The sequence below is a fragment of the Thalassophryne amazonica genome, chromosome 20 (assembly GCF_902500255.1).
Source record: "Thalassophryne amazonica chromosome 20, fThaAma1.1, whole genome shotgun sequence".
Taxonomy (NCBI): domain Eukaryota; kingdom Metazoa; phylum Chordata; class Actinopteri; order Batrachoidiformes; family Batrachoididae; genus Thalassophryne; species Thalassophryne amazonica.
The window spans coordinates 33,324,426-33,348,901 of record NC_047122.1 but is presented as its reverse complement, the minus strand read 5'-3'; the positions used below and the strand labels follow the sequence as shown (position 1 = coordinate 33,348,901).

At 41.9% G+C, this 24,476-nt stretch overlaps 1 protein-coding gene across 1 annotated transcript in view; it reads right to left on the bottom strand.

Annotated features, from left to right (window-relative positions):
• Positions 1–24,476, bottom strand: part of ext1b (exostosin glycosyltransferase 1b) — a 313,407-nt gene that overhangs the window by 155,253 nt on the left and 133,678 nt on the right. The window lies entirely within an intron of this gene.

Genomic DNA, 24,476 nt, shown 5'->3' with positions numbered 1-24,476 from the left:
ATTCCACCCTCCAAGTACAAGTGGAACTTCTTTACGCAGACGATACTGTGGTATTTGCGGGAATCATTGGACACCCTGACTACAGCACTTGAGAAGCTGAGAAGATTCTATCTGATAAGGAACGAACTTCACTTATAACAGAAACCTAAAATGGACTAAAGTGCTTGAGCAGCATCATATCATGCTTTGGGATAAAAAGCATCAAGTCCAAGACGTGCAATAGATTTTTCCCTATTAAGTACCCTGGACGGACAATATGGTTGTTTGGGATTACTGTATTATTCAAGTGTAACAGCACAGGAGTCCAATTCTGAGCAGTGAATGTGAGGAGGAATTATATTTGTCACCTTGGCTTTTCACAGTCAGCTTTTCCACTCAACGGTTGGGTGCTGCCAGATTCCTGATTCACTGTGTTATGACAATAACAGACTTCTGAGAATGAACGATGACTCAATATGAACTTGGCAGACTTGCGGAAACCCCAGGTCCTCCTAAAACAGCACACATGGATGAGCTCACGTTTGAAGGAGGGTTTTAAGGCGAGTAATGCCAGCCCGATCAGCCACGCTCATTACAGCCGAATTAGGCCGTATCGCGGTGGTAAGCTCCAGTAATCAGACTGGCTCGGTGGCTAGGCTTAATTGGCTCATCACTCAGCCGACACTCACTCGACACTCTTTAAAACAGAAGGGACTCCTGTCATGTTTCCTGTGCTCACAACAGCAAGACTAAGAAGAAAGAATGTTACTGATTTCTGGAACAACTCAACAGTGAATTTAGGTAAAAGCAAAAGCAGAACAGAAAAAAAGTCTGTTGCAGCGATCAAAGAGACTGGTATATTGCTTTTTTTGGTGAAGTGTGGGGCAAGCTACAGCATAGTAAATATCAAGTGTGGGGAATGGTTCCCTTTGCCTTTTTAAAAGAAACATTCAAACCACTTGAGAGTTAACATAAGCTTCAATTCTAAATGGGAAATTGTGCAAACAACATGGCCTACAACCCTTACACCACTATTCCACAGAGCACCGTTCTACTCCGATTGCCCACGATTCAAAAAAGTGTAAAAACAGGATGAAACAGCTTAATCTGGCTTGCCTCCTAACAGGCTGATTTTTAAAGTGTAGACCTGGCAACTGGCTGACTTATAAAGTGCATAACTGGCAACATGACCGAAAACATGACAATTGCACTCATTTTTGCTCCGCACTCTCTCGCATTTCACTGTGACAAGGGCTGAAACGATTAATTGAGCAACTCGAATAAATCGATGACAAAAAAAATGTTCGAGGCAAATTCTGTGAAAAAATCCAAATGATCCGCACAGCCACAGCACCCGAAACGTAATTAGATTTTTTCTGTGTAATAAAATTTTTGTGACTGAGAGCACTGTGGCTGTGCGGATCATTTGGATTTTTTGCATGGTGATATGCTGTTGATCCTGCACGTTTCTTCAGATGCATGGGATGTGCGTGTCTCCACTGCATTATCGATGCAAATTCTGTGCCTCGAAGCTCTGTTCAACGCTGTAGTACATATGTCAGGCCTGTGTGTGGTGCTGTAACGTCCCCAGAAAAAAAACAGAAGAAGACTGGAGCATGTGCATAAGTTGTGTAAGAGCTAGCCAGACAACAGACCCTGAAATGGGCCTCTCTCTCCTAGCGGCTGAGACACTGACATCAGCCTCACTTTGGTGTTGCGCAAGCGCTGCTCTGCTATTCGCCCTACTGCAATATCCCATAATCCCTTGCGCGCCAGAGAGTCGCTGCAGTCAAAACAACATAGAAAATCCACATGATGACAATTGTAAATGAATATTATACTACAAAAATGTTTATGCTTTTCATCACGTTAATAAGAGACTGCATGTATGATACCCTGAAAACTTGTTAAAACAATTATAAAGAATAATAAGTTTCTGCTACATTTAATCTGCGTGGAATTTAATAAACGGAAACCAAATTTCATATATATATATATATCAGACATATATAATATATTTCTCTCTCTCTCGATGAGCTGGAATAGTCTTAAAAGGTCAATATTTGTAATATTTATATTATATTAGCTTGGTAAAACATTTGCATGTTCACTCCTTCTTATGAGTAGCTGTTTATGATGTATGTTTTTAACATCTTGTTATAATCATTCAGAAGAGCGGCGCTGTGATGCGGTGCGCTGACACAATCACACATACTCACACTCAGTGTTTTTTATTTGTTTGCGCAATGTTCACGTGAAGTTCACATAATTAATGCATGACAGAGATTTTCAACACACACACACACACACACACACACACACACACACACACACACACACACACACACACACACACACACACACACACACACACACACACACACACACACACACACACACACCACACAATCCTGGGTCTTAAAAATTAGAGACTAACACTGAATTAATTTACTGTACATCCAAGTGTCGGTTGTTTTGTTCAGACAGATTTTCAGCCTGGCCAACACACCCTGAAAGGACAAAACAGGAAACATCTGAGCGTGAGAGATGAAATCAAGGCGAGTGAGAGCGGACATGAATGGACAAGAGTGGAAGAAGGAGATAGCAGCAAGCAGTTTTTGTTGGCTAGCATGGGCCTCCCTGTGCCAACCTCTCCGAAAAGCTCGGATATCTATCAAGTCTGCCCCTCACTGTGTTGACAGCAGGTCCACAGAGGGTCCTTTTAAAATCAGGCCTCTTCTATGGCTGGCAAAGCTCCAGATAAAGGTCCATTCTGAAGGGGATTCCTCAGCCCGCAGACCTCCGCTGGGAAAGAACTGAAATGGACAAATGAAGTCTTTTGTGGAAGGACGAGCAGGGCAAATGTGGTCAAGGAGATGAGAGAGAGGAGAGAGGGAGGAGAGAGAGAAAGAGAGAGAGAGATGAGAGAGAGAGAGAGACAGGGAGAGAGAGAGATGAGAGAGAGAGAGAGAGCGAATAAACAAGGAAGAAAGGGAAAAAAGATGAAAAACACATATTAGCGACGACAAACACAATCTCAGCCAGCCGGACACAACCTCGATAGGGGGTCCTTGGGGAAGTTTGCCTAAAATGTCCTACAGGTATTTATGCCAAATATCTCAATGCACTCCTTTACCTCCACATCAGTGAATGGCTCACCCTGAGCCGTGATGCCATTACGAGAAAAGCAGACGTCATGAATTTAGTGTTTCTCTGAAAAGTACACCTGGTCTGTGATTTTATTCGCAATGAAGAGAGTCAACAAGGGCAAAAACTATACCTCATTACTATTAGTGGTTAATGGACCATTGCTAATCTTTAGAGACTGCACCCCACATTCAGCATGCATATGAACCAAGGATTAACTGCAAAGGTAATATAATAGTGTGAAATATGGATTTGTAGTCATTGTGAATAGTTTTTAAATTAATCATTATGACAATCTTGATGCAGTTTTTCTGTGAAAGCAGGTGTTCATTCATGTGAGTGGGGAAAAAGTTGTGCATTTGTGTAAATGGAAAATATTAAAAGCAGACAGATTAACACAGCCTGATGCAGGCTCTAGAAACATTGGGGTCCAAGCACAGAAAGAATCACTCTAAAATATCCAGAGTTGAGGACTGAGCATTTGCTGTGCCTTCCCCATGCTGAGCCTACTGAGCCAAATGCAAAAAGGACAGAGGTGGCTGGGATTCCAATAATCTCCAGGGGAAAAAACTAAGGAAAAAAAGACTTCCCCGACTTTTATGCTATGTTTACACATAACGACAGCAAGTCAAGAATGCCATGAGGTATACATTCTTGGCCGCTGATCACGAATGTGATGATTCGGGGAAGAGGCATCAGGTGTCCTCAGAAACTGCTGCAACCTGTTACCACGCATTATGATTAATGGCATGTGTTGCTGGAGAATGATCACGAGCCATTACACATGGCCAAGAATAGTGTTCCACGTTGTTGTGCGCTGTTCCACGCTATCGTGCGTAACAGCACATCAAGTTCTGTCATGTTGTGAATGAGGTGAATTGTCTCCACACACACCCCCATATTCATCCAACCGTTAGTTGCTGAACAATTCAGATCGCTCAAGTTTGCTCCTCAAAATCCACAGCAAAAGAACTTTGTGAATGCATGCTTAGTTGGGCTCTGTGCCATGGAGTGGCGCAGAGAGGAGGAGGAGACGGAGCGAGCCAGATGTGTGGCTTCATGTGGCTCTCGTCTCACTCGTTTTCTCAAACATCAGGCACATGCAGCAGGTGGAACACCTGCAGGAGTGCGCTGATGAGCTTTGGAACGAAGCGTTTAGCCGACTTGGCGTCATTGTCCTTCTTCAGCATACTGCAGCAATGAAACTGAATGCGGTGCAGCAGGGTTTAATTGTGTGCACGTCAGAGAAGAACGCTGTCACGCTCTATTAAGGATCACCACTAATCAAGAAGGATCAACACGCTCAGTTGTGACCTCCACGACATGAGGCGAAATGAGGGTGGTGCGTGATATTCATGGAAGATTTTTTGACAGTCAAAAACATGCTCCATGAATATCACGCACCAACACGCATTATTAAGAAACCTATTCAGATGAGAATGTCAGGAATGTGCCAAGAATGACGCAAATATGACATTTGTAACGTGTCTTGCCTATGTGTAAACACACCATTACCAAGTACTGCACCACATAGAATCTATATTTGTTTGCATTTTTTTTCTTATCCATAAAAAATGATCCGATCTGAATCTGAGGTTTATGATCTGTTGCACTCCTAGTTAATATGTCGTATTCTGAAACTAATAGCTGGAAAAAGGAGATATTACACACCTTGGTGTTCATATACAGGACACCTGGTCAGAAGAATGGTTGTCAAACAAGGCCAGTTTAAAGGTGCAACAGGAACTAGTGTAGTTGTTGAGAGAGAAAACCGACCCTTCATCAAATGACTGACACCTGTAACATTGCTTTTAGCAGCCACACAATCCCAGCTGTACTTATCTAGCTTTTTGGAGCAGAAGCAGAAAGCCAATCTGGCATCACTCACCCCCTTCTTTCACTATCTCTCTGAATGCGACTTGTCAAGCAGCCCCGATTCTTAGATGTGCCCCCCTCAGGGATGACAAACGGCACTTGTGTTGACTGAAGCAAAACAAGCCTTCAGCTGCGCCATGGTTTTTAAACAGGACACCCTAATATCAGCTCACCACACTCGGCTATTTAACAGTCAAGGCAGCGCCGGGATTGGTTCGGTTATCTGTTTATGTCAAACAGCTGACAGCCAGTTATGCCGGAGTTAGCTTTGCAACACAATGGAAGGAAGACTCAGCAGCGTCTTCTCCATAAGCCCCTCGAGAATGTTTACTTATCAGCGGGTGCACACCCCTATCAACGGCCTTACTCCAATGCACCGCCAGCTGAGGAGCATCAGAGGGAGGGAGAGGCAGGAAAAAAAAGGAGGCTCTCTGGAAGGCTTTGATATATACTCAAACACATACATGGCTACTTCACCGGGTGACGCTGTGCTCCTTGAACACATCTGTGTGTGGGACAAGGGGGGGTGGCTTATGGGAGTAAATTCCTTACTGTTTCCTGTCCTTTGAGACTCATTCTGCTGCCTGTAGATAAGTGCGGAATTCAGGCTTGGTAGTAAGTGTCCCGAAGTGAAATGGATGCTACGGCTTTGGCTCAGGAGGACCGGGAGTGATAACCGAAGGCCAGCCAAACCCGATGCCTGCCAGCACGAGCCAGTCATGGAGGCACTGCTTACAAAATAATATTAACATTCATGTGACAAGCCGGGCCAAACAACCAGCCACCTATTGTGAAGTACTTTAGCCAACAAGAAGTGTCCTAACAATGCCACAATAATCCAGTGAGCACTTCTGGCTTCATTACTCCTGCTGGCCCATGGAGCTCTGATGTGATATCTCCCAGCTACTGAACACAATGCGGAGAGCCATCCTGACTGCTGTCTCCTCTCTATAAGTCTCAAACCACAGAAGAGTCACTCCTAATTAAATTTATAAGCGACAACATGGCCTGACAGTATGCCGAGTATGTGTCTGGTACAGTGAGGAAGGAAACGAGTCCAACACAATACTGAAAGGACCTGACAGTTTTTCTCCCTGAGCGATGGAGTCTACTGAGGAAGAGTCGACAAATTGAGGAGGGAAAAAATAACTGCTTTTTTCCCCCTGTATAAATAGAAGATGCTGTGCCAAATCAACATGCGAATCCATACTGGACCAGCTGTGGCAACCCCCAGCAAAAAAAGAGAAGACAAAAGAATTGAGTTGCATTCAGAGTTGGCAGCCTTATGTATTCTCCAGCAGCACCCCACAAATCCCAAGGCATCGAGTCAGGTAAGGTCAGGTCTGGGAACGTGCAACTGTGCCATGCATTGCCACATTCACCACACTACAGAACTGTCTTTGGTCCTGGATGACAACAATCCATGAAGGCAATCAGTCCATCCCCCACATCTCAAAAGCCAGCCAGTTGAAGCATACCCATCCCCTTGGCCTTCCCAAATTTCTGGGGTCCTCAACACTGAGGTAATTCATTTCCCAAAGTAACGCTCCATATAGCCAAAATGTTGTAGCTGACATTGTCTACAATACAAGTGATACTCCTCAACTGAGTCTTCTCCTAACTAACCATTCCTTTGACAAAGTCACTCCAGCAGTACCCAAGGATACTCTGAAGACACTTAGTACCAAAGACATCCGGTGTTGCCTTATGTCAATGGTTACAGTAAGTCAGGGAGCACCAGGACCCAAAATCCTTGTACCTTCATTCTCTTCCAAAGATATCAACATCTCCAAACACCTCTGTCCAGGACCTCATGACTACAGTGGTTTCCAGGAATCTCCCCATTTCAAAGGCTGAAGATCCAGAGATATAAACATCACTGCCAAGATACCAAGGTGAATAAATCTACAAGTTTAATACACTTCATATGGCTGAGTCCAGGAAGCCAGTAAAGGTCTACCTTAGTCTTGATCTACAGCAATCAACATTGTCATCATCTCAACATTTAGGACCAGCCTTGCCATGCGGCCAAGTGGGACAAAGCATCCAGGTGACTTGTCATTGTGTATTCATGTGAAAGCAGAACGATGAAGAATTTTTCCATCAATGTCAAATTTGAAATCAACAGGAACAGCACTGACTACTGCCAATGAAGGTTTCTCCTTGGTCTCATCCATTTGCTGGCATCCTCAACACCGAGGCACCTGTGCCAGATCATACTCAAGGAAGCATGTCACATGTATGGCCATAGTGTCATAATTGACATTGGACCTGTTATCGGTAACTGACACAAATTATTCCCAAAAAGACCCAGTATGAAAGACATCCAATCGCTGACTACAACTTCTTGTAGCCAAGACAGAACCCAGAACTGGACCATGGTGACACATTCTTTTGGAAAGAATTTCTGAGTCAGTTCATTTGCTAACAAAAAGGCAATTCATAGCATTGTCTTGCCACCCTCTGGTGCAGAGCTCAAGCCTCTAAATGGTAATGACGACAAACATCTCTGCGAGAAGACACAATCTATGCATAATCTACTCATTTATACCGAGAGAAATACGAAGGAAAAGGCTGGGAAAGGAAACCAAAAAGAACCAACACAATCAGCATAGACTTTTAACATCGACTTGCGCAAGAAAAGGGAGCAAAAGCATACAAACAACACGGGAAATCAGGATGTAAGTGCAGCAGCAAAATATTGTGGATGGAAAACAAGCCCTGTTCTTTTCTCCACATCACATAGTTTCCCTCAGACAATGAGAGCTTCAATTAGTTCCTGTTCAAACAAGATGTGTGTGCAGAATATCATACTCGTAAGTTGATTAGTACCAAACCCCAAAGAAACCACAAACCAGATCCAGACGAATTGCTGTATTCAAAAGCATTTCATGCACAATTTCAGAATTATGCATATCGGTATAAAGAATGCAAAAAGCACCAATTTGACTGTGAATAATGAAAATACACAATCCATTAAAAACTATCAATTCAAAATTCAGATCCAGACACACATGGCCAATTGTAGAGGAGGCCCACGAAAAATGGCCCATTTTGTCAAATGTAAAGAATCAGTTATAAATCTTACAAATTTGGATGCCAATGTGGAGCTACATTATCTACAGTAGTGTTCAGAATAATAGTAGTGCTATGTGACTAAAAAGATTAATCCAGGTTTTGAGTATATTTCTTATTGTTACATGAGAAACAAGGTACCAGTAGATTCAGTAGATTCTCACAAATCCAACAAGACCAAGCATTCATGATATGCACACTCTTAAGGCTATGAAATTGGGCTATTTGTAAAAAAAAGTAGAAAAGGGGGTGTTCACAATAACAGTAGCATCTGCTGTTGACGCTACAAACTCAAAACTATTATGTTCAAACTGCTTTTTTAGCAATCCTGTGAATCACTAAACTAGTATTTAGTTGTATAACCAAAGTTTTTCATGATTTCTTCACATCTGCGAGGCATAGAGTCAACCAACGTCTGGCACCTTTCAGCTGTTATTCCACTCCAAGATTCTTTAACAACATTCCACAATTCATTCACATTTCTTGGTTTTGCTTCAGAAACAGCTTTTTTGATGTCACCCCACAAGTTCTCAATTGGATTTAGGTCCAGGGATTGGGCAGGCCACTCCAAAACATTAATTTTGTTGGTTTGGAACCAAGATTTTGCTCATTTACTAGTGTGCTTGGGGTCATTGTCTTGTTGAAACACCCATTTCAAGGGCATGTCCTCTTCAGCATAAGGCAACATGACCTCTTCAAGTATTTTGACATAATCCAAACTGATCCATGATACCTGGTATGCGATATATAGGCCCAACACCATAGTAGGAGAAACATGCCCATATCATAATGCTTGCACCACCATGCTTCACTGTCTTCACTGTGAACTGTGGCTTGAATTCAGAGTTTGGGGGTCGTCTCACAAACTGTCTACGGCCCTTGGACCCAAAAAGAACAATTTTACTCTCATCAGTCCACAAAATATTCCTCCATTTCTCGTTAGGCCAGTTGATGTGTTCTTTGGCAAATTGTAACCTCTTCTGCACATGTCTTTTATTTAACAGAGGGACTTTGCGGGGGATTCTTGCAAATAAATTAGCTTCACACAGGCGTCTTCTAACTGTCACGGCACTTACAGGTAACTCCAGACTGTCTTTGATCATCCTGGAGCTGATCAATGGGTGAGCCTTTGCCATTCTGGTTATTCTTCTATCCATTTTGATGGTTGTTTTCCATTTTCTTCCATTTGTCTCTGGTTTTTTGTTCATTTTAAAGCATTGGAGATCATTGTAGATGAACAGCCTATAATTTTTTGCACCTGCGTATGAGTTTTCCCCTCTCCAATCAACTTTTTAATCAAACTACGCTGTTCTTCTGAACAATGTCTTGAATGTCCCATTTTCCTCAGGCTTTCAAAGAGAAAAGCATGTTCAACAGGTGCTGGCTTCATCCTTAAATAGGGGACACCTGATTGACACCTGTTTGTTCAACAAAATTGACAAACTCACTGACTGAATGCTACACTACTATTATTGTGAACACCCCCTTTTCTACTTTTTTTTTTACTAATAGCCCAATTTCATAGCCTTAAGAGTATGCATATCATGAATGCTTGGTCTTGTTGGATTTGTGAGAATCTACTGAATCTACTGGTACCTTGTTTCCCATGTAACAATAAGAAATATACTCAAAACCTGGATTAATCTTTTTAGTCACATAGCACTACTATTATTCTGAACACTACTGTAGATCTGGGTTCGATTCCAGGTGACACAACCAGTCTGTGTCTTTTTGGATGAGACATTTTGACAGGATTAGTTTTACGATGGGTCTACACCATCCTCACAAAACTCAGCAAATCAATTTTATTTATATAGCGCCAAATCACAACAAACAGTTGCCCCAAGGCGCTTTATATTGTAAGGCAAAGCCATACAGTAATTACGGAAAAACCCCAACGGTCAAAACGACCCCCTGTGAGCAAGCACTTGGCGACAGTGGGAAGGAAAAAACCCCTTTTAACAGGAAGAAACCTCCAGCAGAACCAGGCTCAGGGAGGGGCAGTCTTCTGCTGGGACTGGTTGGGGCTGAGGGGAGAGAATCAGGAAAAAGACATGCTGTGGAAGAGAGCAAAGATCAATTACTAATGATTAAGTGCAGAGTGGTGCATACAGCATAACTAAGGGATGGTTCAGGGTCACCTGATCCAGCCCTAACTATAAGCTTTAGCAAAAAGGAAAGTTTTAAGCCTAATCTTAAAAGTAGAGAGGGTGTCTGTCTCCCTGATCCGAATTGGGAGCTGGTTCCAGAGGAGAGGAGCCTGAAAGCTGAAGGCTCTGCCTCCCATTCTACTCTTACAAACCCTAGGAACAACAAGTAAGCCTGCAGTCTGAGAGCGAAGTGCTCTATTGGGGTGATATGGTACTATGAGGTCCCTAAGATAAGATGGGACCTGATTATTCAAAACCTTATAAGTAAGAAGAAGAATTTTAAATTCTATTCTAGAATGAACAGGAAGCCAATGAAGAGAAGCCAATATGGGTGAAATATGCTCTCTCCTTCTAGTCCCTGTCAGTACTCTAGCTGCAGCATTTTGAATTAACTGAAGGCTTTTCAGGAAACTTTTAGGACAACCTGATAATAATGAATTACAATAGTCCAGCCTAGAGGAAATAAATGCATGAATTAGTTTTTCAGCATCACTCTGAGACAAGACCTTTCTAATTTTAGAGATATTGCGCAAATGCAAAAAAGCAGTCCTACATATTTGTTTAATATGCGCATTGAATGACATATCCTGATCAAAAATGACTCCAAGATTTCTCACAGTATTACTAGAGGTCAGGGTAATGCCATCCAGAGTAAGGATCTGGTTAGACACCATGTTTCTAAGATTTGTGGGGCCAAGTACAATAACTTCAGTTTTATCTGAGTTTAAAAGCAGGAAATTAGAGGTCATCCATGTCTTTATGTCTGTAAGACAATCCTGCAGTTAACTGGTGTGTGTCCTCTGGCTTCATGGATAGATAAAGCTGAGTATCATCTGCGTAACAATGAAAATTTAAGCAATGCTGTCTAATAATACTGCCTAAGGGAGGCATGTATAAAGTGAATAAAATTGGTCCTAGCACAGAACCTTGTGGAACTCCATAATTAACCTTAGTCTGTGAAGAAGATTCCCCATTTACATGAACAAATTGTAATCTATTAGATAAATATGATTCAAACCACCGCAGCGCAGTGCCTTTAATACCTATGGCATGCTCTAATCTCTGTAATAAAATTTTATGGTCAACAGTATCAAAGCAGCACTGAGGTCTAACAGAACAAGCACAGAGATGAGTCCACTGTCTGAGGCCATAAGAAGATCATTTGTAACCTTCACTAATGCTGTTTCTGTACTATGATGAATTCTAAACCCTGACTGAAACTCTTCAAATAGACCATTCCTCTGCAGATGATCAGTTAGCTGTTTTACAACTACCCTTTCAAGAATTTTGAGAGAAAAGGAAGGTTGGAGATTGGCCTATAATTAGCTAAGATAGCTGGGTCAAGTGATGGCTTTTTAAGTAATGGATTAATTACTGCCACCTTAAAAGCCTGTGGTACATAGCCAACTAATAAAGACAGATTGATCATATTTAAGATCAAAGCATTAATTAATGGTAGGGCTTCCTTGAGCAGCCTGGTAGGAATGGGGTCTAATAGACATGTTGATGGTTTGGAGGAAGTAACTAATGAAAATAACTCAGACAGAACAATCGGAGAGAAAGAGTCTAACCAAATACTGGCATCACTGAAAGCAGCCAAAGAGAACGATATGTCTTTGGGATGGTTATGAGTAATTTTTTCTCTAAAGAAACCTGGGGTTGTTCTTATTTTCTTCAATTAGTGATGAGTAGTAAGATGTCCTAGCTTTACGGAGGGCTTTTTTTTATAGAGCAACAGACTCTTTTTCCAGGCTAAGTGAAGATCTTCTAAATTAGTGAGACGCCATTTCCTCTCCAACTTACGGGTTATCTGCTTTAAGCTGCGAGTTTGTGAGTTATACCACGGAGTCAGGCACTTCTGTTTTAAGGCTCTCTTTTTCAGAGGAGCTACAGCATCCATAGTTGTCCTCAATGAGGATATAAAACTACTGACGAGATAATCTATCTCACTCACAGAGTTTAGGCAGCTACTCTGCCCTGTGTTGGTATATGGCATTGGAAAACATAAAGAAGGAATCATATCCTTAAACCTAGTTACAGCGCTTTCTGAAAGACTTCTAGTGTAATGAAACTTATTCCCCACTGCTGGGTAGTCCATCAGAGTAAATGTAAATGTTATTAAGAAATGATCAGAGAGAAGGGGGTTTTCAGGGAATACTGTTAAGTCTTCAATTTCCATACCATAAGTCAGAACAAGATCTAAGGTATGATTAAAGTGGTGGGTGGACTCATTTACATTTTGAGCAAAGCCAATTGAGTCTAATAATAGATTAAATGCAGTGTTGAGGCTGTCATTCTCAGCATCTGTGTGGATGTTAAAATCGCCCACTATAATTATCTTATCTGAGCTAAGCACTAAGTCAGACAAAAGGTCCGAAAATTCACAGAGAAACTCACAGTAATGACCAGGTGGACGATAGATAATAACAAATAAAACTGTTTTTTGGGACTTCCAATTTGGATGGACAAGACTAAGAGTCAAGCTTTCAAATGAATTAAAGCTCTGTCTGGGTTTTTGATTAATTAATAAGCTGGAGTGGAAGATTGCTGCTAATCCTCCGCCTCGGCCCGTGCTACGAGCGTTCTGGCAGTTATTGTGACTCGGGGGTGTTGACTCATTTAAACTAACATATTCATCCTGCTGTAACCAGGTTTCTGTAAGGCAGAATAAATAAATATGTTGATCAATTATTATATCATTTACTAACAGGGACTTAGAAGAGAGTGATCTAATGTTTAATAGACCACATTTAACTGTTTTAGTCTGTGGTGCAGTTGAAGGTGCTATATTATTTTTTCTTTTTGAATTTTTATGCTTAAATAGATTTTTGCTGGTTATTGGTGGTCTGGGAGCAGGCACCGTCTCTACAGGGATGGGTTAATGAGGGGATGGCAGGGGGAGAGAAGCTGCAGAGAGGTGTGTAAGACTACAACTCTGCTTCCTGGTCCCAACCCTGGATAGTCACGGTTTGGAGGATTTAATAAAATTGGCCAGATTTCTAGAATGAGAGCTGCTCCATCCAAAGTGGGATGGATGCCGTCTCTCCTAACAAGACCAGGTTTTCCCCAGAAGCTTTGCCAATTATCTATAAAGCCCACCTCATTTTTTGGACACCACTCAGACAGCCAGCAATTCAGGGAGAACATGCGGCTAAACATGTCACTCCCGGTCCGATTGGGGAGGGGCCCAGCAATTGGACCATACCCCATCAGAAAACTGACTGTCATTCAATATCCAATATTTTCAGCCTCCACCATTTCTCACCATCATCCTTCTTTTATTGATTCAGTCGTATAGTGCCTCCAGATTCCATAGCCCCCCCAAGATATTGTTAATATGCACTGCACACTCAACGTATAGAACACTTGTCTTCCTTTTGTATTATTCGGTTTGCTGTAGTATACTAGTACGGTTAAAAATGGATCACTTCCTTGTCTACAGCTCCGTCCAGAAACAGAATCTGGTGAAACTGAGAAATGCAGCCCAATATTCAGACAGAATGAAGGAGAACAGCCCAAACTAAAGGAGCACAGCCTACGTACTGACTGTCATCAGCTGTGTAGTTTTTCTATTGTTCTGCTTGCAAGCTCTCCCAAATTTTCCTAATTTACATTTGTGTCCTGTCACAGGATTAATTGTTACAATTTTTAAAGAATAAATGCTATAATTATTCTAGGCATTGTGCATTATATATGGTGATATATATTACATGTGGTAAATTCACAACATGTACAGTCTGCAAAAGGTATGTGAAAGTTACTTTAAAATGCTATTTCAAGGCTTGGAAAAGGCTAAGCATGTACCCTGTAAAATGCGTCCATCTCCTCCAGTTTGTTAACAAAATAAGTCAAAAAGAATAAATGCTACAGTCTTTTAACTCAGTTTAATTTATATAGCACCAAATTACAACAAAGCTGCTTCAAGGTGCTTCACCCAAGTAAGGTCTAACCTTACCAACCCCTAGAGCAAACACACAGGTGGCAGGGGTAAAGGAAAACTCCCTCTGATGATACTAAGGAAGAAACCTCAAGCAGACCATACTCAGAGGGGTGACCCACTGCTTCGGCCAGTCTACCAAAAAGGTTTACAATACAGAATACAACACAACAATTGATGAGAGTCCATGCAGGCGTCCAGTCCACCGGCAGGGGTGGGGTTGGGGGGATCATCACCGGTACAGAAATCATCTAATCCAGTATGTGGATCCAGAAAAAGAAAACAGGATCAGTCAGCCAGAAAAACTACACTTAAGGTATAATTTATCAGCATTAAGCAACAGGAAAGCAGAAGAAATTCTATAGTGATCGTCAGCCACTAGCCCTAAGCTTCACTAACAGACTCGGACTTTAGATAAACCATATTAAAAAGGCATGTAATTAAGATAAAATCATTATATTTGTGGACTTTGATGCACCAGAGCAATCCATAAAGCAAATTTGTGTTGCTTAGCACATAAAGGATATACATACTCATCTGCCACCTGCTGGACATGTTTGGGTTTGTTGCGGGGAATAAGCTTATTATTACAAACATGATGCAAATTAAGAAGCAGGTGTGGTTGAAGTTATATGTATGTTGAAATGAACTTGTCAGTTATTTTCAGATCCAAAAGCCTAGACCAGCATTGCTTGTCTGCACACTTCCCACAAAATCAATCACTCCACGATGAACTAATCATTCCCCCACCTCAGGGCGGGTGATCCACCGGTATCACATTTATCATTGGTGTGAAAATACACCACGACATGAATCGCTCAATACCATCAACACCACAAGAACTCAAGCTATGAGAAGCCCCGCCAGGCCAGAAATATTTTTTTAATGACACTAATGAAAAATAAGTTTCGAGACTACAATGATTAGCACTTTGCTTCCTGCCTGTTGAGTCCAAACATCTGTTAAATACTTTTCTTATGGACACAACTATAGAATCATTTTCACACGAAGAAATAACAACATTCAGGGGAATATTGTTAAACTGTGATTCTGTTGTGTGAATCAGTGGAGTTTTAATGAGCCTTAATTAAAGAACTAACACGGATTTGTTGAACATAAAACTGTGAAAAATCTTTGCATCATGAGGTTTTGCTATCCATAGTTTAAATTTGAAGAATAACATTGGAAAACAAAGACAGTACATTCTTTGCTCAAACAAGACTTTTTAAAGGGGTCATAGAGTGCAAAACCATTTTTTAAATTAGCCTTTTATATTTCAGGTGATTGAGGTTTAATGTTAACCAACTCCCATTTCCACAGTTTTATGAATACTTTCACAGACATTCTCCTGCTGCAAACATCATTTACACCCGATGCAGCTTGTTTATGAAGCCTGTGACATACGTCACAGAAATACACCCCAAATGCTTTAATTTTACCTGAGGCCATTAAAAGCCTACCCCCCTCCCCACTCAATGTTGCAAATGTAAAATACTCTCCATTGTCCCGCAATTTACAATAATACATTCCATGTATTGTATTTTCCAAAGTATAATAGTTTTGGAGGCCCTGTGACTTATAAGCCAAAAAAAAAAAGTCACAAGTTTGTTATTAATTATATTATAATAACTATTTATATGGGACCTTTACAGGAGTCAAAATACTAAACAAATAAACATCAATAATACAAGAATAAATGCCAATAATAAAAAGTACAGCATAACAATGCGCAAGAACCCAAAATTAAAGAGGTCATAATACATAAAAAGGTGGGACATACTCCAGTTCAACTTATTATATACCTATGTGTGTGTGTGTGTGTGTGTATATATCTATATCTATCTATCTTTCTATATATGTATCTGCTATTTTTCTCTCTTCAAGAGGCTTTTTTTTTTTTACAGGTGTGACTTATACTCTGGCAAATATGCTACTTACTGCATTATCTCTGTTTATTTAAATGAAGGGAGAGATCATGCTACTCCTCCCAAAATAATAAAAAAAAGATGAAAAATACTGTGATAATTTTAGGTCATACTGTCCACCCCCACCCCCACCTACCTGCGAGGGGACCCCCCCCCCCCCACCTACCTGCGAGGGGACCCCCCCCCCCCGGATCTGCCTCTGTATTCGTGTTATTGACATAAATAGCTCTCCACATGTGCTCTTCTCTTCAAAAGCATGAACCCAATATTTTGTCACAGTTTTTTTAAATCAAGTCAATGTCAAAATGTCTCAGTTTCAAGGTCACCAAAATATATTTTGCATTCTTCCGACTGAAATCCATATGATCTGTGGAATGGCCTCAGTCGTTACATGGCGGGTGGGCTTTCATAGCCAGCAGGCGGCCCAGTGGGAAAATGAAGCAAAAGTGCTGTGGAAAAAGGTGCCGCTCTATTCTGATGAAACACAAAATATTGTGGGAGACTGAGCGCGCACGCTGGAGCGGGGTTAACATGGGCGAAAGCAGAGGAGTCGTGTAGGAGGGAGTGCGCTGTGGCGCGACCCTGGAATGGCACTGCTGCAGCACCCCGACCACTTTGTCTGACTGATGAGTTCAAACAGGACATGGTAATAGCCTGTCTCCAACATTCCCCTCACCATAAATCTTACTGCAAGAAAAATGGGAAAGCAATCAGGTGGGGAGAGAGTTATGTGCGTGCATGTGTGTGAGAGAGAGAGAAAGAGAGAGAGAGAAAGAGGAGGGGAAGTCAGACAATAAGAGCAGGACAGCGGCTTTGCTTTGGTGCTTCTGCAGAAAAATTAAAAGCAAAACTGGGCGATGAAGGAGTATCTACTGTATGAAAGGACATGAGATAACGAGTTGCCACTTGAGATAAGAAGCTTGTGTGCATCATGAAATAAATAAAGAATAAAGCCGTCGTTCTTAGCCACCACTTAATATGATTACAGAGTGATGAGACAATACACGGCCTCGCCGCTTCCCTTAACGGAGAGCGAAAACCCTGAATGGTGCAAGAAGAGTTATTCTGCGGAGACTTTTGGCAGGCGTGCTGAGTGGAAAGCCGCCAACGATTTAAGACTTTACAGCGAGCGAGATGGAAAGATGGAGACGGAGAAAGAAATATAGAAAGAGGAAAACAGATCAGCCTTGGCCACCAATCTGTGCGCAGCGGCCGAGTATCGATCAGAGCCTGACCTTTCCTGTTTGCTATTCAAGGTGCCGTCGCAGCAGTCATTAATAAATACCTCCACACCCCTGTGTCAGCTCCTGGGAGGCAAACGTTAACCGGCAACAGGGTGTACCGCCGCCATCCGCCGCCGCCGTACACACAAACACGCAGGCTCTCGAGTGACTGAGATGTGGGGCCTCATCAAAAGACAATGCCGCCAGTGTGCTCGGTGCGCCGCATTCAAGCGGCGGCGCTGTGCGACAGGGCCGCTGGGTCTGCCAAACAGCCTGCTGCAACACTGGCAAATGAAGTCGCGGTTTATTGATTGGTGAATGACGAAGAGACGGGGAGAAAGAGTGCAAGAGCGAGATAAAGACAAGCGATTCTCCACTGTGATGAGAAAAAGGTGAGCAAGAAGTGAGGAGACCCTTTGGGGAATGTGGTGGAACTCCGAAGACAATCAGGGTTCACGCAAATGCAAGCACACCCTCCCTGTGCCTCTGCTGGGTCAAGACACTCCGGTCCAGCAAATGTGGCGGATGCTGTGACTGCAGCAACTGGCGTGGGAGAAAGAGCGAGACTGCCGTCAGAGCTCTGTTTATCTGCAAACAGTCCGCAGAGAGCAGACCAAACACCCTCCCGCCGGCTGCTGACAACCGCCAGACCCCACACAGGGGGGGAGCACAGGGGGAGAAGACTTTATGGACTGAATGTGAAAAGGAAAGGAAACTGGGAATGAGTGCACACAGGATACATGCAGGACAGAATGTGAAAATAAGGGTATTGATCTTTTTTGCAGTTGCAAAAACATGCCTGAAACATTAACTCAAGGCTGGGAAAAAGTGGAAGTACATGTCAAAATGCACAAAGATGAAAAAACCAGGTTGAAGAATTGTATGAATCCTTAAATGAAACTATTTTTATGGGGCTTCATGCTGGCAGAAGGTGCAGAAAGGCCTCAAATCACCTCACAAGAATTCACAGTTCAGTGGAGAGACATGGATGCGGTCATCAGACACACTGAGACCCTTTCCCACATAGAGCTGGTTACCAAAAGCAACCTTCACTGCTTCTTTTAGCAACTCCCGTTAGGAAGTACTCAAGAAGATTATCCTACCCTGCACTCTGCATCTTCGTTATCCTCCCTCAGCACATCCATAAGCCTCCGTTTTGGCCTCCATCTTCAACACCTGCCTTTTGGCTCCATCCTTACCATCCTTCTCCCTATATAGCCCATCCCACTCCTCTGCAGCTCTCCAAACCATCTCGACCTATCTCTGCTGTCCCGCTGATATGTTCATTCCTTCATTCTTCATCACCCCCAAGAAAAATTGCAGCACCTTCAGCTCTGCTACCTCTAGCTCCACCTCCTGCCTATTTTTGTTAGCGCCACTGGTGAGTGTGGTAGTGAGGTCGGTGAGGTGACCTCACTACTATCGTATGAACTTTCCCTTTCACTCTTGCAGATACTTTCTGTCACAAATCACTCCTGCCACCTTTCTCCACCCGCTCGACTCTCCCTGCACTCTTCCTTCATGTCTGTACCACACTGTCCATGAACTTATTGAGCTTCAGCACCTGTTCTACTTGCAACATCACCATCGCACCATGCTCCCTCTCAACACATGCACTCCATCTTGCTCTTGCTTTCATTCCCCTTCTCTCCAGAGTGTACCTCCACCTCTCCAGGCTTGCTTCAACCTGCTCCCCACTCTCTCTACAGATGACAAATAGCACAGTTTAGAGAGACTCCTGTCTGCATTCAACAATCAACTGCTATGTCACCACTGCAAAGAACAAAGGACTTACAACAAAGGTGGGATACATCCTTGATGTATCCCACCTCCAACTTCAAAAACAAAACAAAACAAAAACTCTGAAAACACCCTAACCAGCAAAAATCAACAATAACAGATTTGACGTTCCCAACATGAGCTTGGACATAAAAAAATACACACATGGAAATCTGATGCATTAAATGGTACACGGAGCCTGACTGAGAATGGAAACGGATAGAAAATCTCAGATTATAGAGGGAGTGTTGGTTCATTCCCTACATGACACCACTAAATGTTTACAATTAGGTAGCTGCCATATTAACATGTTTAAAGTGTTTTTAATGAACATTTACTTATCAATTAAAATGGTATATACTAGTTTATTTCCATTATTTATATTGGGATTTTTTTGTTTCTCATTCAACAAAACAAAATAGTTTCTAAAAAACAAAACAAACAAACAAAAAACTTTACAATATATTAGTCTTTTATTGGTTGCTGTTTTCACACATTTACTTGGAAGTCCCAGAATCAGAATCAGTTTTACATTTAAGACACAAAGGGGAAAGCAAATGGTTTAAGAAATAATGCCTGCAATGAGGAGATATATGTAATCTATGTCAAATTTAGAATTGCATTGCTCTTGTCCAGGTACAAATTGAAATCTTTTTTGCAAAAGACCAAATACAACCCCTGGCAAAAATTATGGAATCACCGGCCTCGGAGGATGTTCATTCAGTTGTTTAATTTTGTAGAAAAAAAGCAGATCACAGACATGACACAAAACTAAAGTAATTTCAAATGGCAACTTTCTGGCTTTAAGAAACACTATAAGAAATCAAGAAAAAAAGATTGTGGCAGTCAGTAACGGTTACTTTTTTAGACCAAGCAGAGGAAAAAAATATGGAATCACTCAATTCTGAGAAAAAAATTATGAAATCACCCTGTAAATTTTCATCCCCAAAACTAACACCTGCATCATATCAGATCTGCTCATTAGTCTGCATCTAAAAAGGAGTGATCACACCTTGGAGAGCTGTTGCACCAAGTGGACTGACATGAATCATGGCTCCAACACGAGAGATGTCAAGTGAAACAAAGGAGAGGATTATCAAACTCTTAAAAGAGAGTAAATCATCACGCAATGTTGCAAAAGATGTTGGTTGTTCACAGTCAGCTGTGTCTAAACTCTGGACCAAATACAAACAACATGGGAAGGTTGTTAAAGGCAAACATACTGGTAGACCAAGGAAGACATCAAAGCGTCAAGACAGAAAACGTAAAGCAATATGTCTCAAAAATCGAAAAATGTACAACAAAACAAATGAGGAACGAATGGGAGGAAACTGGAGTCAACGTCTGTGACCGAACTGTAAGAAACCGCCTAAAGGAAATGGGCTTTACATACAGAAAAGCTAAACGAAAGGCATCATTAACACCTAAACAGAAAAAAACAAGGTTACAATGGGCTAAGGAAAAGCAATTGTGGACTGTGGATGACTGGATGAAAGTCATATTCAGTGATGAATCTCGAATCTGCATTGGGCAAGGTGATGATGCTGGAACTTTTGTTTGGTGCCGTTCCAATGAGATTTATAAAGATGACTGCCTGAAGAGAACATGTAAATTTCCACAGTCATTGATGATATGGGGCTGCATGTCAGGTAAAGGCACTGGGGAGATGGCTGTCATTACATCATCAATAAATGCACAAGTTTATGTTGATATTTTGGACAAGTGAAAGGATGTTTGGGGATGATGAAATCATTTTTCAAGATGATAATGCATCTTGCCATAGAGAAAAAACTGCAAAAACATTCCTTGCAAAAAGACACATAGGGTCAATGTCAATGAGCAGATCTGATTTGATGCAGGTGTTAATTTGGGTGATGAAAATTTACAGGGTGATTCCATAATTTTTTCCTCAGAATTGAGTGATTCCATATTTTTTTCCTCTGCTTGGTCTAAAAAAGTAACCGTTACTGACTGCCACAATCTTTTTTTCTTGATTTCTTATAGTGTTTCTTAAAGCCAGAAAGTTGCCATTTGAAATGACTTTAGTTTTGTGTCATGTCTGTGATATGCTTTTTTTCTACAAAATTAAACAACTGAATGAACATCCTCCGAGGCCGGTGATTCCATAATTTTTGCCAGGGGTTGTAGTATCCCATATTTCTTCATCTATAGTAAAATCGTATATACTAGTTAATTAATTGTTCAATCAAAAATATATTTTTGTTATTGATTCAAATAACCTCTTAACTTCCAATTTGGAATGGAAGTAGGAAATAAGAACTAGAATCAGAAAGCAAATTTTGAGTCTGTATTGTAACAGATAAAATTCTAATGATACTCAACCCGACAAATACCTTTAAAATGAAAATACCTCTTAAACAGAAAAATCAAGGGGAGGCTTAACCTCTTGAACCTCTCGAAATGGGATTCTCTCTCTCTCTCTCTCTCTCTCTCTCTCTCTCTCTCAGACACACACACACACACACACACACACACACACACACACACACACACACACACACACACACACACACACACACACACACACACACACACACACACACACACACACACTCAATGACACGGTGCTGCCATGAATGGTGTCCTACTGCGCATAGGGAGCTACTTGGGGATTAACGATCTTGCTCAAGATCTTCTTAAGGAATGCAATAAGAGTGAGACAAGTGGTATTTTTTCATCGTTCCCACCCACATATTTCATCTCTGATGGGGGGTTTGAACCTATAACCTTCTTGTGCCAAGCCTGTTTATACAACCATAAGGCCAACAGAAGAAGAAGATGCGGACATTTAAGGAGATATGGCCACCACGGAGATGGGCCTTTCTTTCTGTTCATTGAGAAGATCACTGCTCTTTTTGGATGAAAGTGTCTGTTTATTCCTTCATCTGAAATCAGGCACAACTGAGGGCCTTTTACAGGAACACCACATCTTATTTACATTTGGATGTGTGTTTTGAAGCCATTTTGTGTATTTGGGCATCATTGATATGCCTGGCACGGGTGGCTCCACCATGCGGCCGGGTTCTCAGGCCCCGCCCTGCTGCTCACACACAGACACTGCTTACGCAAACCAGCCAGAAAAGAGGAAAAAGTTTTCTTACCTTGGTGGTGCAGGTCAGTGGGTGTGACGGTCGGCATGGCAGCGAGCAGGAAGAGAGAGAAAACACAAGGAGAAGGCTTGATTAGCGATGGAGTTCAGCATTTGTAACCTCTACTACAGCGAGTTAAGCTGCTCTGTCTTGTTCAGCTCAAACAGGTTGATGCTGGGAGTACGTCTTAACAAATCCACCGTGCACTCCTCTGAGTAAGAAACACCCTCTTCTCCACTTCCTTTTCTCCACTCCTATTCACAGATTTTTCACTCTCGAGTCAAAATAGGCCACATTATGCTCTTCCCTCCACGCTGCCTTTTCCATTTTATCTTCTCATCCTCTCTCCCTCCACCTATTGCTTTACCTTTTATCCTCACTGCAGCCGTTTGATCTTCTCATTTTCTCTTCTAATCGCCTGCTGTCCTCCTCTACTTTTAACCCCCACGTTTGCCCGTCGTACCCCGTTCATGCTTGCAGACACAACACGTCCCGTGGGAAGCCCGGAGCTGGAAAACACCCCAATTAGAAGCCCTACAACCAGCAGGTGGAGCTTCTTACAAGCTGCTGCCCATGGCAGCGGTGACCCTTCAAGACAAGGTGCATCATTAAGTTCATCTTTTTACCATCTGCAGAACATCTAAGGTGCACATGACTGCTTCTCTCCCTCCCCCTGAGGGGGTGAACACAAAAAGAGCTACAAGACGGTCAAGCTGAAACTGTAAGGAACAAAATGTGCCAAGCTTATTATTTCTCCAACTTGAGTCTGCATTTACAATAAAGCTTATTCCTAAGCACTTGTCCATACTGTGCACCTTTAATCATATTAAATCTTGTTGGAACGATATCAGTGTTGGTTCTGACCTCAAAGTGGATCAAGTTTCAGCGAGGCGCGATTGATCCACTTAAATACTTTTTCTCGTAAACTTGCGTTTCACCTGAAACAACCTGGAAATCCCCCCCTGCAAAATAATTATTACCTCTGCTTGGGGAAATTGGGGATTATGTGATTCTGGGCGCTTTGTGTTTGAGGGCGATCTGGATGAGGATCCAAGAGGATTTTTGTGAGTTAGCAAGAGTATTTCTGGTATTTATATTTGTATGTTTATATTTATAGTTACAAATTGTTTTTACGTTCACTTTTGATGCTCTGTGTGCTTCTTACCCTGTCTGCTGCTATAAAATGCTGCTGGAACTTCAATTTCCCTGAGGAAGTCTATCCCGAGAGATCCATAAAGTTCTATTTAATATAATCTAATATCTAATGAAACATTCAAAAAACAAACTGATTTTGAATTTGAGTGGAGAAAATATTATCCTGTTGATCACTGTATCCAAGATGCAGTAAATCCAAAATAGCCATGAAGATGTCTGTCATTATGAAAACATTCCAAAATGTTCCCTCCAGCTGGGTGGTGATTGTAGTTTTGGTTTGATCTTGGTATGTCAAGCCTTTTTCGACATACATGTGACAATTAATACGCCCTAAATAATGGTCATTTCCATCAATCTGCATCCTTGGGACCCAAAGTACTGTGCATTTTCCATTTCTTTCTGCTCTACCTGCACATCTACCTGTGTGTTCTATTGTTGCCAACTGTTGATTGGTTGAACACACCCGATTGAACTTGTTTGGTCTGAGAAGATCAGGGCTAAATGGAAAACCTGAAGACACAACTGGAAAACACTGATTTAAAGCATGCAGGTCATTCAAGCCTGGAAGACGTGCAGGTGTCACATGCCACCACATCCACCACACCACAGAACCACCCTGGGTACAGCTCCTCTCAAAAATAACTAGTGATTTGCCATAGCTATGTCAAATGCAGGCATCTACCCTTGGCCTGTTGTACTTGCTGTGATCTTCAACACTGAGGGTGCTGCACGTTGGAGAAATGAGAAATGTGCCACATGACCAAAATGTAACAGCGAATGTTACTTCACTATGCAAATGATAGCCCTCACCCAAGTCTCTCTAAGTAACCATTCATTTGGCATGAAGTTGTTCCAGTGGTGACCAAGGATTCTCAGAATCCTACTGCCAAAGACATCCAGTTGTCGCCTTAAATCGCTGGTTAGCATCCAAGTCTCACCACTATACAGTGACAGAGGAAGCGCCAAAGACGTGGACCTTTGTTCTATTGTATAGGTATTAGCATCGCCAAACACCCTCTCCATCCAGGGATATAAAGACCCCATAAGCTCTTCCAAGGTGCCTTCAAACCTCAAAGGCCCAGAGGTGAGAACAACACGTCAGAGACTCTCTACATTTTTTC